Here is a 6188-nt window from a genome sequence, read left to right on the forward strand (position 1 = left end):
CAGTAAGTAAACTTTTGTGATGTATATTCTGGGTGCTGCATTGTTTTCAGAGAAGCCAGTTTTTTCAGTATAGCAGTTTTTTTCATGTCTGATGATACATTAAGGTTTATTTAGTAAATATCTTACGTGGGGGCAGAACAGTGGTGCCACGGTTAGCGCTGCAGCCTCATAGCAAGTAGGTCACCGGTTCTGTGTGGAGTTCGCATGTGTGAGTTCTTTTCGGGTGCTCCAGCTTCCTCCCACAATCCAAAGTCATGCTTATCAGGTTAATTGGTCACTCTAAATTGTGCGTGTGAAAGGTTGTCTGTCTCTTTGTGTCAGCCCAGGGTGTACCCCAGGGTAAGCAGTTTGGAAAATGAATGAATGAAATATCTTACATATAGCTCATTTTGATCTCTTTTGCTGAAACATGTCGGCTAGCCTCATAAAACCCACTTAACCTTAGTTTGGCCTTTTCTTGATGTTATATAAATCCTTTATATTTTCAGCACTTTACATCTGCTTGATAGTACGCACATAAACCTAAGCCAGAGGGGATATTTCTATTCTGTCTGTTTTCCCACAAGGACGCCTGTAGATCCTCCCTGTGCCACAAAGGGTTGGAAGTCAGATTTCAGCTCCTTAGGGTAGCTTTCCTGTTACCTACAACACACAATATGCTTCAATATACTATATGAAGTCTGGAACAAGAACTTTTTTATTTTAGCATCTACATGCGTCTCATTCTCTGGCTTTTTATTTATCTGGTACGCAGTGCTGTGAAGTGCCAGTGGTTAGGAGAGGCATATTCTTTTTTTCCTTCTGTGATTAAATCGGAGATAGGTGCAGTGTGGTGTCTAAATGTACAGCCATTTACATAATGCTCACTCGCTCCACCTTCACTGAGAAGTGGAGAGAAATCTGCCACAGTAGCATTATTGCATTACTTTCATGTTGCCTTCACAATGACATTGTTTTAATAAGAATGAATAACAGCTTTACATCTTTTGTGGTTGCGCTGACATATATAGGCTACTGTGTGTGCGTATGATTGTTTGTGTGTGTGTGTGGCAGATGAATATTGCAGCACAAATTGATCACTCTCTAGCGTTAGAAATTTGATTAAATGCTCAAGGCTGATTTCCGCAACAGCTCTTGTATAAGTCATGAGAGCACTTTGGGGGAAGTTAAAACTGTGAGGAAAACAAAAGCCATCCATTTACCTCATTAGTGTGCGTGGAAAATCTTGACATGCTTTGAAGACAACGTGCTTGTGTAGCTAAATCAGCTTTAGGGCCCAGAGCAGACGTACAAGGGAGGCAACCAAACATCTTCGCGGAGTGATAAACAACCTCGCCTTGGTTTGGAGGAGTGTAAAATAGAGACTTTGCTCCATTTTTCAAGTATTACTATTGTAGGTTACTTAGTTAATCCTCATGTTTGCCTTCAGCCAGCATTAACATGGTTGATGACGGCTTTCTGCTGGTGACAGAGCTCACACACACATGTGGGATTAAGACTCTGATCTGCTCACACACACAGTCTACAATAACAACAACTGCATCGGCGCCTCAGCAAAATCTCTTATTTATTAGCACAACGAAATCAATTTGAGAGGTCGACTCCTCGGTTCATCTGGGCGACATCCAAGACGCAGCAACTATTTCCCCAAACGTCAAACAAAACTTGTCTGAATTACAAGCTCGCCAGGTTTATCCTCCCTTTTCCCATGAATTCTTGTTTGTTTTGGTGTAGCAGCACGCTCCAGACTCCTCTCTCAGAGAAATAAACCTCATTAAAATGATTTACCCAAGCTCTGTTATTAATCAAGCAAAGCAAAATGACAAGTGGGAAATAATTTTTATGTTGGAAATTTCAGAACTCAGGCCCTGCTGAGGACACGTGCTGCACAAACGTCCCATTTGGATAACTAGCCGGAGCCTTTTATTAGCATGCTGCTCATTCTGAATGCAAGCACTTATGTTTCATTTGGCAGGAAAGAGGCAGCGATTATAACGTGAGGAGAAGAGTAGGGGTTGTCAGGCTTTTGTTTGTATTTGGGGCCAGATGTTTGATTGAGGGTTTATGGGGGCCAGACTTTTTATTTTTTTCAACAACACTCACATGCGGTAATGTCGGCTGCTGGCTGTTTTAAAATTCTAAATTATGACAAGGAACAGATCATTTATAGTGAGGAGGGGGTTATGTGAATCAGAATACCGACAGGGTGAGCAGAAACCTGACCCAAAGGGTTTCTAATTTACATGACTGTCACACTATGCACGATAAATCTTTTTACCCAGCTTCCAACTAAAACTATGAACAAGTTGACCATAAATTTTGCTTTAAATGCGGTTTTATTTATTTTCAATTGATTGATGATTACTGCTTTCAAAAATAGTTCCACAGATAGATGCTCGTCAACATATGGCATTATTTTATTTGATTATTTTACTTCAACCAGGATGGTCCTACTACAATTTGTAGTCTGAGTTTAAATGGAGACTTGGTTAAAATGGTTCACAGTTAATTAAAAACGGCAATTTAATGATAAAGAAAAATACAACGGAAACAAACGTGTAATTCACAAGCCAATATTTTTTCTTACTAATATTACACTGAACATTTCCACATTTCAGTTCACAGTCAAACTAAAGTTTACTCATTATTTTTCTGTGATTATTCCTCAAATTGAATATTTCAAGGTAACGTTAGACAGAGTGAACAGGATCTCTGTAGAAATATTTATTCTGACAGTTCTGTCTTTGTTCGGCTCTCCTTCTCTGAGCTCCCCAGCTGACGAGGGGCAGCATCTGGTTTTAAAAATTAAAGCCTTAGTGGAAACGCTAAAAGTGGCATTTCATCAATTGTCCACTTCAGGCTGTCAGACCGGAAACCAAATACACATCAAGCCAAAAAAAAAAAAAGAAGAAGAAGAAGACTTTTGCAGCACTGAAAAACATGTTAACATCCTGGTTTCAAAAACTAGCTCAGGTCTGATTAGCTCCTTAGTGGTGACTTTTTGTCTAATTTGGCTGTTAAGAAGATACTAAGATTGCAAGTTTACCCAACCAGAAGAGCAGCTTGGGTGGCTGACAGGTCCTGTATCCTATAGCTGTTAGTGAGAAGGCTCAAAGCCCACCTCTTGTGCCAGCAATTCCAATATGGCCTCTGCCAACAATTGGTTTCATTTCTCAGATCAGGAAGAAATGGGTGACGTCATGGAGACTGAGATTATAGTCTGTGGTTGACACACCTTTAACTATAAATGAGGATGTTGGCGCAAATTTTAACATCACTGCTGCTTGCAGTTCAAGAGACTTTGTGGAATCAGTAACTTAGAGATGATCTCACAGGCAGCGTTTTGTGGATTGCAGGACAGGATCTCGTCTCAAAAAAACGTTCTTGTCTACCGATTAAGATAGCTGACAAGTGTTTGTTGTTGTTGTTGTTGTTGTTGTTGTTGTTGTTGTTGTTGTTTTTGCCACAGTGTCAACGGGCAGGGGGGGTACTAAATTTGTACTAAATTTCCATTTCCATTTCCATTTCCTAGGACTGATTCTATGCATTGTGTCAGACCAGGTAATACCTGGCTTCACTTGAATTACTTTTGCTGTGCGGTCGTAGCCAATCAGAGTCAATGTTTCACAGATCAGCAATAAACAAATTCCAAATGATACAGTCTTTGTTGTTTACAACTGATGAATGAGGCAAGAATTAACGTCTCTAATCCCACATTTTATCTATGACTCATCATATTAACCAATTACTCTACATAGTCTATTATAATTGTGTGAAAATGGGACTATTTTTTGTTGTAATGAATAAGTAGTGCAACAAAATATTTTCAATATGAAACCTACTGGTGAACTGATGCACTGTGGAGGGACAACAACTCCATGCTTATTCATGTTTTTACAAATATGAATGAGACTTACTTTCAAAAAATACAATCATTCAACACCACTGAGTAGAAAGAGTTAAAAAAAAAATTCCAGAGGAAATTCTGTCACTTGTGACAGACAATAAAGCATCTATCTATCTATCTATCTATCTATCTATCTATCTATCTATCTATCTATCTATCTATCTATCTATCTATCTATCTATCTATCTATCTATCCTGTTAAGATTTACAAAAAAAAGAGAATTAAATTTAAAAGTGGAAAGTGATCTAATCATATTACTACTGTGCAGTTTACAGATTATTAGAACAAAGTATATCAAAAATCTATAAGTATTGTTTCTAAAAACCATGACATCATCACATATAGCAGCCCTCTTTAATGTCTGTCTCTGAGGACTCCCAGAGACAAACTGCTCCAAGGTTAGAACTGCTCATTAAAATAAATCCAGATAGTCCTGCGGTGCATCGCCTGGTATGGTAGACATGGTGCATTTTGCCACATGATGGCAGTGCTGCATCTGAAATATTACAACCCCCAGCACGGGCTCAGCCTTCAAACAGCAATGCCCACATATGTGTTTCTATGCACAACGAGATATGTGAAGTATTTTAATGTGCACTTTGTTCCCTAATTTGCTGCCACCACCTGTCATGCTCCAGTCTGACACTAAAACACCCGTGAAATTGTCTAATTAGGCCATACACTGGCATTGACATGAATTATACAGCAGCTTTAATGAACCTGAATCAATAAACACAGGATCTATAATGAAGCCAGTCACACAGGCTGCTGAAGGCTCAGAGCTGCTCTAACCTTGAGGCTGTATCTCTACCGTCTGACACCACCAGAGGGAAACGACTGAAACATTTGAAGGAATAAAATAATCCTGCGCTTTGCTTTTTTATATTTATGCCATCATACCCTTCCCCCAGATCTAATGATGGCATATTGTGGATGTATTTTTAATGTGAAAGCACGTCAAGGGCTGAGGAGAACATCTGTGTGGTTATGCTGATGGACGGGAGGAGGAGGAAGAAATGTAAAGATGTACTGCACATTACCTTGACTTCTGTTCAGATTTGTTTGGGGATTTTTTTTTTCAGACAAATTAACTGCTACAGCAAAGAGAAACACCAAAACACAACATCGATAACAAAGACAACACAAATCTCAGTATATCTGTGTGAAAACGCTTTCTGTATAGAACAGCAAAGTTTCACCTCTTCACAGCAAAACTGAAACTGCACATTTCATTTGTGAGAATTTGAGTTAAGGTTTGTACTCCTTTTCTGTTGATATGTAATTCACACTCTATCACTTGTCCCTAAAAATGCCATCCAAAATGCCATCCAACAGACTTTCTAAGGGGTAAACCACATCTAGATATTTCATTCTAAACATACATCACACTGGTTTGTAATTCTTTATTTTGTTGAAAGAGCAAATAATCAAAACCAAAACAGCAGAGGGCAACATGAAGTGTGCTTCATCATTCAAAGTTGATCAGTTTTGCTTTTGAGCATCACATTTCCCAAGGCATTCAAAATGCAGGGACAGGGTGCAATTCACTGGAAACTGTGTGAATATCTCTGTGGAAGATAACAGAAGAGATAAAACTGCAGAATGATGACTGGAAATCCAGAGCTTTCACTTTATTTTGGGGCAAAGACTTTCAAATACAATAACTTTTTCCTCAGATAAAAAAAAAAAAACAGGTAAGCAATGGCGTATTTGAGTGAATAACCTCAACACAAAGCTTTGTGTGTTTTCTTCAAATCTGGACAAAGTCTCCTTTACTCAGCTTCTTGTGTCCTTTAACACTGTAAACCAAAACATAAAATTAGAGACCTCAATCTCATCAATATGAGAAATATCTCATGAAAACATCCACACACTTACTATGGGAAAATCATTATTAATTTCAAGAAGTTGCGTCAGACAAATGTCTTAATTGTTCCTCTTTCTTTATAAAAAAAAAAAAAAAATAAAATAAGAAATGAAAAAAGTTATTTTCTGTTTGAGAGAATGTGTTTTTACTAAAAAAAAACTTTATTAAAAGCGCTGTCAAAATTGCTAAATGTGTCAAATGTGATACAAAGATATATCATAAACAAAATGAATGAATGAATGAATGAATGAATTTATTTCGAACATGCAAAAAAAAAAAAAAAAAAAATGATATAGCAATATTTGTGTAAATTATTTTATTTATTTATAATATTTACAATATTATTTTATTAAAAAGGTTAATAAACCACTCAGACTTAAAAAAAAATAAATAAATAATAAATTCTCAGCTCT

Source organism: Halichoeres trimaculatus, unplaced genomic scaffold (genome assembly GCF_033239565.1).
Source record: "Halichoeres trimaculatus isolate MK-OKI-2021-1 unplaced genomic scaffold, fHalTri1.1 fHalTri1_scaffold_3, whole genome shotgun sequence".
Lineage (NCBI taxonomy): Eukaryota > Metazoa > Chordata > Actinopteri > Labriformes > Labridae > Halichoeres > Halichoeres trimaculatus.